We start from the raw sequence: 11,459 nt of genomic DNA, 5'->3' as shown, positions 1-11,459 counted from the left end.
ACCAATTCATTTTAGGTACAAACAAAATCAATGAGTGGTCTAGATCTGTCATGTGCAGACAGACTGCCTTTTCCATGAGGCAAAAAACACTCATCTGAACCTTTGCTGAAATCATAATGTTGGATCCAACATTGTAATGACATCCATTTTTTTTCTTTTCACTTTTGGAAACATTTTTGCACAAACTGAACTCATAAGGCAGTTATTTGGCATTTTTTGGAGGGTTGGAGTGATTATGCAACTGATCATGTGCACCTCTTTATGAACACTCATCGGGCTCAAATCAGTGATTTACAGCAGATTCCCTCATTGAAGAGGTTTTGGGAATTGGAGTTGAAACACTCAAACAAGCCTCACTGAAAAAAGTAAGGGGATATTAAAACAACAGAATAAAAATGTTCTTGGATGAGACCCAGTGTGTCCCTGTAAAATAACAGTGTCCACACAGACATTGGAAATAACTCCTCCGTTTCTAATGTTACAACCCAACATCTTTTAACAGCCAATTAACGTAACAGTGTACAGTGTATACCAAGTTCAATTCTGGTGAGATCGCCAAGTCAGAATAACTATTGTCTTCTAAAGTTGAGGACCTCCAATATGTCTGCCAGAGAACGCCTGCCATTACCTGAAAACCTTCCCTAACCAAACCACGGCTGTTTTTCATAATGTAGCTGCATTTTATATCTATTTCATTTCAGGGGTAGACTGACTCATAAACACAGGGCATTTATTCAGAGTCTGAATTAGCTTCCTTTTCAGAGTAACATAAATGAACATCCTTGAAGCTTTTGCGTTCTTGCATAAAGAGATCATTATCCTTGAAGCGGCTGGATGTACAGTATTTACATTAGAACCTGTGTTGTGATTTGTGTGGCTTCTTCTTTGTGACCACAATTTGCATCCATGTCTTAATGATGATCTCCACTTGGCAGTAAGCTTAATGTACAGCACTGTGCAAAAGTTAAGTCAGTTAAAAAAAATAGGCAGGTTTGAAGAAATGCTGTAAAGTAAGAATACTTTCAAAAACGTAGCATTAAATTTTTAGCAATTTACTAAATGCAAAGTGAGCGAACAGGAGAACATTTAAATCATATCAATATTTGGTGTGACCACCCTTTGCCTTCAAGCATCAGTGTTGTTATGTTTGGGGTTGTTGTCCTGCTGCAGAATACATTTGGGGCCAATCAGATGCCTCTCTGATGGTCTTACATGACGAATAAGTACATGTCTGTTTTTCTCAGCGTTGTGGACACCAATAATCCTGACCTGCCTGCAGACACTCATCATTGTACCGCTCTCCAGTCCTTCGATGAACAAACTGCCTCCTGCTACTAAATTTTGACAGTCCAGAGCACATGTTGTCATTTCTTTGCACCCCAGATCCTATGTTTTTGTGCATAGTTCAATCAATCAATCAATCAATCAATCAATCAATCTTTATATAGCACCAATTCATAACAGTGTTTTCTGAAGATGCTTTCCATAAAGAGCAGCTCTAGACCAAACTCTTTAATGCCTGCATTGTTGGGTATCTTGGCCGTGTTTCCACGTTCCAGGTTTTTGGCCTCAACTCCTCCATGAAGACCACTTCAGGTCAGACTTCTCTGGACAGTAGATGTTGTACCTGGTCCCACTGGTTCTGAGCTGATGGCTGCTGGACATCTCCTGATTTCAAAGGGAAATAAGCATAATGTTTCTTTCATCTGCTGCCAAGTCTCCTTTGGCTGACCACTGCGTCTACGGTCCTCACGGTTGCCCGTTTCTTTGTGCTTCTTCAAAAGAGCTTGAACAGCACATCTTGAAACCCCAGTCTGCTTTGAAATCTTTGCCTGGGGGAGACCTTTCTGACGCAGTATAACTACCTGGTGTCTTGTTGCTGTGCTCAGTCTGAACATGATGACCTGTGACATGAAACTGTCTCCCACAACCTCACCTTGGCAGCAGAGGTCTTCTGTTCCTCACCCAGTTTTAAGCCTCCTACACTGTTTCTGTTTCACTTAATTACTGTTTCAACCCACATATGAAATTGATGATCATTAGCACCTGTTTGGTACAACTGGTTAATCATACACCTGACTATGATCCTACAAAGTCCATGACTGTGCATGTGCACCTAGAAGAATTGAAAGCAAAGGGTGGTCACACCAAATACTGATTTGATTTTTCTTCCATTTGCTCACTTTGCGTTTTGTAAATCAACAAAAATTAAACAATAAGATTTTATATTTTTGAAAGTATTCTTACTTTACAGCATTTCTTCACACCCGCCTAAGACTTTTGCACGGTACTGTATGTCTCCAATGATGTGAGAAAGAATATCCACCTTAATGCAGAATAGCACCCCCAGAATCAGTAGCAGATTTTGCCACTTTAGCCGTACAGACTGCCATGATGCTAACTGTGAATACCTATTTGGAATAAAGAAGATTATTAGGCACTAAGAGGATTGGCCTGTAAGAGGCATAATATGCGACAAGCCTTTCTCTCTCAGGGGACCAGATAGCACAGGGGGATGATCAATGGTACAGGTAGAGATAACAGTGTTGTTTAGAGCGAGATTAAAAAGATTAACACCAGTTGGGCATTTTTAAACACTAAACACTTCTAAAATATCTCGAGGTTCAGCAAAGAGTTTTGCTGTAGATATGAGCTCCCAATTCTCTTAAGGCTTTCCTTCACTTTTTTTTCTTCCAAGAGTCTGAAAATGTTCACCTTATGCAGCTGTTCAGCCTTTTAGTTACCTGACCCCCTTTAAGCCCACATTTAGCCCACCAAGCTTACCTTCCTCTGTGGAGCAACAAATCCTGTGGAGCATGTCTAAATTGAGAAGGAGGGTGAGGTGGTTGGAGCACTGTCTAAAAATAGTGTTTGCTGGCTGGAGCATCCCATTTAACAACACTTTAAAAAGTCCCCCAGAGAAAGTGGGTGGAGTGTCTCTCGCCCCACAGAATTGTTGCAGTTATCAGTTTGGCATTATTTGATAGGGAAGGAGCGTGGATTATTATTGAAGATGCATCATGGCTGTTTTGTCCCTGCCTGAGCCCACTGATAGCCATCGGTACCCTCACCAGCCTGTCGATACTGCTACCTCGCCTCTGGGGCTAACAGACACATGCACATACACAGAAGGGAAATAATGGGGCAGAACAGGACATTGTATGCATTTAACTTCTTTGATATCAACTGAGATTCATTCATCGACACTGTCACATTTACACCTTGATCTCCCGCCTCTTCTCTCCTTGTCTCCAAACCCTGTCATACTCTACCCCTCCACCAGATGACACCTTGCCAGTCAACTGATTCTGCTCCTCCCTCCACAGCTGTCCCTAATGCTTTCTTTCCATTGCATGTTATGTCTTGTCTCGACTCTGCTCGATTCTACTCGCTTCCGCTACCAGGGACTTTTATTAATATTGTTTTCCACTGCAGACATTATCCTCTCAATGTAGGCGGGATTCTCAGCTGATCTCGGCGGACCTGCCATGACATTATCTTCAACGCGACAAAAACACAGGAACAATAGGACCTGTAACCTACATTGGATATTTGCTGCTAAACTGACACAGCGTTAGCATAGCGAACCATTCCCTCTGCTCTGCTTGCAATCATCACTCCCTGCAGTTTGCTCTCTCGCTCCCTCCCTGAATCACACTCACACTCACTGCCTACACAATTTATCCACTGCTTTGTTTCTTAAAGAAGTTATGTCACTCTTATAACAGAGGACCTCGAAGGCGTCGTGTTGCTGATAGGTCTGCATTTTGTCAGTTGACCACAGCACGGATTCGCAGGCTTTTTCTGCTTATTTAAAAGTCACTATTGCTGGTAGCTTTAAAGATAGCAGGTCGTACATGTGGTGATTCTCTTTGACCAGTCAGTGGGAGTACTATGAATTTCTCCTGCTTCCACTTGTGCCGAGGCACTTGGTGCCTGCTTCACAGCGAGAATGCATGGCTAAGAACGTACTGCAGCACTAATCCTCTTCAGCATGACATCTTGCAATAAGGTGCAATGTGGAGAAATCATCTCTTTACTTATTAAAATATATACAGTTAATAGAGGATACACATATTTCTACCTCTACCACTATTCTTTACAGATATGCGTGCAAAGTATTGAGACTCATGCTGTACAATGGCATGCATTTTAGAGATGCCTAAATAATTGGGTATTGATTGCTGGATGTGAACCATTGCCAAAGGGTTGGAGGCCTTTCATCACTTAATGGGACATTGGGTACATGCATCCTCTTGACTGCAAACAATCTCAAGGACGATGATCGATAAAGACATCTTTGTATATAGAAGATCAGCTCAAATAATTTACTTTTAGGGGACAGCACTTCAAAAGCAATTATCATGAAGTGATTGTATTTATCCCGATGTGGAATAGCAGCTAGTCTATCAACACTTACATTTTTACGACGGGGCTCCCTTTTCATAATATCTGCTCGGCTCTAATGCGTTGCCCTAATCAGCCTTAAATTGTCATCTAGGCTTGATTTAACTTGGCCATAATGAGAAATCTGCCTTTAGAATGACAGCAGCCGTCCATTTATCCTTTCCATCGTGCCCTCTCAGCACCTCCCCCAGACCGTCTGAATTGAAGTCGGAACAGACAGCAAGGCTGGGTTGTGTGATGATATATATTTAGATTTTTTTTTGTTTTTTCTTTTCCTGGACAGAGAATCATGGATTTCATCACTCATATTGTAGGCTTATGACAGAGTGGGAAGATTATTTGAAAAGTTTAATTCAAGACGTTCTTTGAAAATAGATCACTAAAGGTCTTTGGTGTGATATATTTATGGGTTTTGCGACCGTGTTGACTTGAGGGAAGCACAGAGTGAAGGTAAAGTCTAAATGGATCTTTTGCCCAAGGAAAAGGTCCTTTGTGCCTACCGAGCATCACTCGAACTCCATTTCCCTCATGTCTGCCAGTGATTATCGAAGAATGAGAGTAAAATGAAAGCAGACCTATTTCCATTTAGGCTGTGTTTGGTTGGTGACATGTTTGTTAGGTCTTTGTTGTGTTTTAATGGGAATATGCTACAGAGTCTTAGTGTAGAATAGTGCCTCTATTCTCGGCTGTTTTTCTTACGTCACAGTGTATTACTGTTACTTTGCCTTTTCTGCTGCTCTGACACTTGTTTCAGCCGACTTGAATGCCAATCAAATAATAGTGTAGTGATTCCCACTTGGATTACTGCTCTGCTGATGTGCATGCATTTGTTTCCCAGTGTATGGGTTTGAAAATGTATTTGAGAGAGAGACATTTGCATGATTCTTTTTATTCTATTCTATGTTATTCTGTATTATTTTATGCTTGCATGTTCGGGCACCCAAGTCTGTATGAATGGCTGCCGTGTCAAAATGTGTGTTTTGTTACGCTCATGCTACCGCTTGTGCTGCATACTGAAGTAATCCAAAAGCTGACAATCGATTTATTAGAATTCTGTTTTCGGATCTGTCACAAGCGGGCTGCTCTCCGTTTGGAAAATAAAAACAAATCCAAATAGGGAAGAAACTTTCTCGAGTTTTCGAGTTTCTTTTAGAGTTTTAAACATTTTACATATTTGTTACTGTTACCGACACGAATTAGGAATTAATGAATGCTGAATATGTGGTACAATGATTTTGGTGGCGGAACTGTAGCATTAAGCAACAGTGCATGTGAACAGCAAAACACATGGAGTGAATTTGCCAAAATGTCACCTATTTCTTTATGTATTTATCTGAATTCATATGGAGATATATGTCTAAAGAAATTATCTGGATATCTGGTGGCTGCAACAAAAACACTGAAACATTGGGACTTGCCCACAGAGGCTAAATCATTGACTGCAGTGGGACAGAGAGGCAGAGTGGATGGGTTACCCTGAAAACCCACTGGACACTTTGCGGTGCATTCCGGCTGCGGTCCTGTTTTGCACCATCCTCAGCGCAACTTGCAAGTGTTTTGAACGTGGAGCGTTTTGCCTGAGTGGTTAATTAACTGGCTCAGATTTTGTTGATTTGGTCATTGTCCTGTGATTTTTGTGCTTCTAACATAAGTAAACGGGCTACTTCCAGTTGTATGTGGTTTAAATGTGTATTTAGAACTTGGTTGTGCCGTAGCATACAGACAGTGAGTTAAAGTGAAAGTCCAAGTCAAACCTCTCATCATCCACGGTGTTAAAAAACCCTCTGACCAGTTACCGTCTGGCCAGGTGCCGCCAGGTATAAAATGATATTGATTTGGTGGTGGAATACACGATTGGAAGTCTGCATGGGGGCCCTTATCTTGAGAACTGACAGGAATCTCTTTGCTGTTTGATTACCTGACTTCCTGAAGTGGTTGGGCCGTGGCTCCTGTCAGAAATAGACGTAGCGCGTATCCTTAGCGGACCGGAGTGCTGAGCTTCCGGGGTGCTTCTGGGCCGCGCTGCAGTGCTTCTGGTGGGTTTTAAAGCGTTGACTGGAGTGGGCGCGATCAGCTCCAGCAGCTGCGATGCAGCCGCCTGTGGTGGGTTTTAGCCTTTATAGTTTGACAGAAGCAAGGAAAGGCAATTTTATTTGTACAGCACACTTCAACAACAAAGCAATTCAAAGTGCTTTACATAACACATCAGAAGCACTGTGCAAATGAAACACATCGTAAAAGGACATTTAGATATAATAAAGAATGGAGAAAATAAATAAAAACGGGCTAAAATAGAATAAGACATGTATGAAATTACAAGAATCAAAGTTGCAGTGCAGTGCAAACAGTATTTTTAATTTTATTTTTGTTTTGATTTAACGAAAGGCAGCAGCAAACAGATATTAAAATGCTGAGAGTTGCAGCCACCTGCAGTTTTTCTTGCTTGGTTTGTAGTTTCAACATAACTGTTTGAGGCTGAACTATCTTTTAATCGTTCCTCCTCGGCTCCAAAAACAATTATTTCAGTGCTGTCTTTGGTTAATTGAGGAATATTCTGGCTTGTTCAGTGCATTTACTCAGTGCTTGTATTAGAGCAAAGGAATGTTAAAATCACCAACAATAACTACACAGTCAAAGTCAATACAGAGTCAAAGTCATCAAAATAGGTTGCTAATAATACTTAGACACCCTGTAGATGTTTTGGGACAAAGCTCAAGGGGAGGACTGCACCTGAATAGCCACATATTAAAAAAAAAAAAAAAAAAAAAAAGGGCTGGCAGGGGCTGATTATCTTATTCTAACCAAGTTTCAACCAAAAACATACAATCAAGATGATGCTTGATAATGGAAGCTTTGATTGAAAATGTTTTTCCTGCCAAAGACTTGACGTTTAGTAAAACTAGATTTACTGTGTTAAAAGCCCAGTTTTTTTTTTTCTTTTTTTGGGGGGGGGGGCAGATTGTGGCTGATGAGAAATGGAAGCTAGATTTGAAACATTTTCAGAATTAGTTGGGCGCTGAGTGCCGTCCGCCTGCCTTGCAGCCAGGAGATTATCAGTTAGAGCTTGCTTGTCATTTGTATTGAAGTAACTGGATGTGCTGTGCTTTTCTGTGGCTGTGGACACAGAGGGTGATTCTGGAGGGGGTGGGTGGTGAGCCCCTTAACTTTGACCACTGTGTCAGGACTGCCACGGGAGGTTTAGGGGAGAGAAGGTGGGAGTAGAGTTGGGTGTTTGGTAAAGTTTGGTCTGAGCGGCGACCGACTCCAACAGGGAGGAGTGTGGGGAAAGGGTGACTGAAGAGGAGGGTGACCCAGATGAAGGTGGCTCCTCACTGATGGTTGTAGGTGAGGGAGGGGGTGGCGGCGACTCTTCCTCTTGGCTCTGATTTCTCTCGTGATTAGGGGGGGGGGGGCTGAGGTGGCTCCCTTCTGAGGTTCCTGCCATGTTGTGTTATATCAGCATCTTGGTTTGATTGCTCTTGTCTTGTGACCTTTGCAGAGGGAACAGACGGGTGATGCAGGAAATAAAATAGGTTAGAGATGAATAGTTTCATTCATAACCTGTTAAGGCAGAGTCCATATGCCTGGAAAAGATGTCTGACCCAGAGAAAGCTGAGATTGTCAATAAAATGGATTGTAATGAGCCAGACCAAATGGTTATAATGGGATGGAGAGGCTGATGGGTTGAATGGACTGAATATAAACAAGTTGTACCTGGAGCAGATTGTGGTGGACTCACAGACTCACTGCTCAGACAGGTTAGTACGACAACGTGCTCTCTCTGGTGGATGTAGCTGCGTTGCCTAGCAACATAATTTTTTTGTGTGTGTGTGTGCTATCTGGTGTATAATCAGTCACTGAGCGCAGCAGCAGCAGAGGTCAGCCCACAGCATAAACTTAACATCTAGTTCAGGGGCTGACTTCAATAACTTCCCGAGCGACAAACCGCAACAAATATGTTGGAGCTGTGTTTAGCGGTAGTGTCCTCTGGAAACACTTCTGCTGCGGCTCTTCTTTATCATCTGCATTTGCTTTTTTTTTATTTTTTATTTTTTTCTATTTGTGTGTTTTTTCTCAAGTAACAGGTTAAGTTACGTTGGGATACCGTACCTATGTTTTTATAATTCTCTGTTGTGAATGTGTTCTAAAGTAAAGTTTAGATAAACACAAGAAGATAAATTAGCGAATCATTTCTTCATTATCAAGGATTTAAAACAGAAAATGGGGAGGGGGGGTTCGCTTGCCTGAAGCTGAGACCAACCTGGGGTTGTTGGCGGTGGCTTTAATGGAGTCTATGTGATTAATGGACATTTGTATGCGTTGTATTGATATTGCTTATTATGTTATGCATTGGAATATTGTGTTTTGCTGCCAGTTGTCACTGATGAGATGCAGGCAACGTGCTGCAGTTCATCTGTGCAGATGCGTACAGACTCGGGGGTTATCAGCTATCAACAGGACTCTAGAGGTAGATACAGGAAACAGATTTGTATTCTCCCCAATAATCCGATAACTTGGCTGGTGTCCATGGGCCTCTGAACCCAGAAGGCCTCTGACTGTATGAGTTCACACGCAGCTTTGAGAACTCCCACTGAAAGACAAACTTCAAGTTTTTCTCTCTCTCTCTCTTTTGTAAGCCAGTAATTTTTTTAAAAACCAGTTATTAACTTACCTGTGTCGCTGTTTCCCATCCTTTTCCTCTCTTTTGTCTTTCTTTGGTTGTCAGCCTCTGACAAACAGGCTCATTTTAGATAAAACCCACCTTCACCAATCTCAAAGATCTCCATTTTGTTTTTTGTATGTATGTATGTATGTGTGTGTGTGTATATATATATATATAGATAGAGAGGGGGAGAGAGAGAGAGAGAGAGAGGGCAGACGAATGCTTTTGAATGGAAATTGGAGAATCTTTCCATGATTTATTACCTGCTTTAACACAAGCAGATGTATGGTACAAAGTGATTTACTGGTGATTCATCGGTGTGCATAGAGAAAAAGCTGTTCAGTTACCTTTACTGTCTGCCGCGGCTGATAAATAATTGGTCTGAATAAATCCTTTATTGACACAGGTGTGAAATTATGCCCATATACTCTATACCCATATAATACTATGTGTGTACAAGATATCCGTCATGTGTGTTTGCGTGTAGGCAAACAGGATTAATACGTTGCGTATATCACTTTCAGGGAGGGCATGTGGCTGTGGATTACCTTAGCAATATATGATTAAAGTCTTTGAATGGAGTAACTGGTAATGGTGGGCAGATCGATCCAAATATCGATAATGTCGATACCAACGTTGGTATCGATATTGAGATCGATACTTAAGTTTCAGCTTCTTTCCTGTATGACTGCAGCGGTTTCATTAAAGAGGTGACCTGGCTGTGTGTCTCTAAGTGCGGCTGCTGTCACAGCGCAGAGCAGGCTCACTTTGCCCCCCCCCTCGCTTGTGTTTGATGTACCGCCACGTGACTCAGTGGCACCGGCCACCAAGCACCGGCCACCACTACCAGCCCGGCCCGACCCGCAGCGGACATACACAGCACAGAGAGCAGGAGAATGGCAGAGAGAAAGAGGAGCTGTTTGGTTGTATTTTCAAGCCGAAAATGAAACAACGGCAAGTTGTACGATTTGTAAAAAGGCTGTAAGATACAGCGGTAATACAACAAATTTGTACAAACATATTATGGCGTCGGCAGGGGCTGCAAGGACTGATGGGTAGGGTCAATGTGTTTTAGGGTGAACCATAAGTTTTCTGAAGCAGTAGAAATTGTTATCACTTAAGAGTTCAGTCACTTCCGCTGTCAGTGACCCCGATGCTCTCTACTACATGAAAGATCATACAAATTTAGATTGATTCACATTGATGATGCATCCACCTAAATTTTAAAAAAGTATCGATATCGATATCAGTATCGGCGATACCGGCCCTGTATTTACTTGGTATCGGATTGATACCAAATCTAGCGGTATCGCACACCACTAATAACTGGCATGTGCTCCTGAGCTGATCACCTTGCTAATAATTCCGTGTAGGCTGAGACGAGTCGGCCCGGAACCCTGCGCGTTTGGGCAGCCTTTGATATTGGAGAGTCTAGCTCTGCCTCGTTTCCCCCATGAAAGTTGGAAAATGGTGTGGGACTCATGAGCGAGCCAACACTGAGGACATACAACACATCGGTTTGTTGTGTTGAAGGTGCGCTTACCAGGAGAGTTCATGCTCATCAGTTTGTTTTTCATTTATGTTCTGGTGAAGCAATTTAAACACTGAAGCCTCTGATTGATGAACTCTCCATTCGCCTCACAGTGTGCCGCTCTGATTGATAACGTGTGCTTCCTTGATGCTTCTCCCAGAGAAAGTGGAGATACTTGTATGGATGGAGGATGTGGTGCTGCGGTGGGGATTAGTGTTGGTGCATTTCCTTATAACTATTGCTAGAGACTGGTGAAGGGAATATAGATATCTCATCGCACTGTTCAGATACTTGAATAGTGCAATAGTTGCAATAGTGTCTGTGTGTTTCTGTGGTGTATTCAGACTGGGTAGGAGGTGAGTTTCACTGGCGGCCACATACAAAGTCAAAGGAAACATGAAACTGCACACAAGCACATGTAACTTTGCTCAGTGCAGCACAAATTCCTCAATTAACGGATGTTAGTAAGAACAAAACAGGACTCACTGGAGCAGTTCTGATCAGAGGTCATGATCCGGTTCAGAAAGAAAGAAACTGTCCAATGAGGGCTGAGTAAACACACTGGAGACCTGATACTGTCGGGTCGGTAGACTGTCATCAACAGGTTAACCTCACAGGTGACTGTCTTCAACAATGTGGCCGACTGAAATCTGAAATTGTTCTCTTTTCATGGCTGTTTCTGGCAAATCAACGTGGACAAATTTGAGCAAAAAAAAAAAAAAAAACAGAACAAAAATATGCTTCACGCACACCTTTACAAAGCTGACAGTGTATTCCAGAGACATGAAGCAAGAGGGAGTGGAAGTTTTGACTCAAGGGATGACACTGTCATGTGTTTGTTGTATTGTAGTGATGATT

The sequence above is a fragment of the Pempheris klunzingeri genome, chromosome 6, assembly GCF_042242105.1.
Source record: "Pempheris klunzingeri isolate RE-2024b chromosome 6, fPemKlu1.hap1, whole genome shotgun sequence".
In the NCBI taxonomy this organism is placed as follows: Eukaryota; Metazoa; Chordata; class Actinopteri; order Acropomatiformes; family Pempheridae; genus Pempheris; species Pempheris klunzingeri.
Note: the sequence above shows the minus strand (reverse complement) of the source record.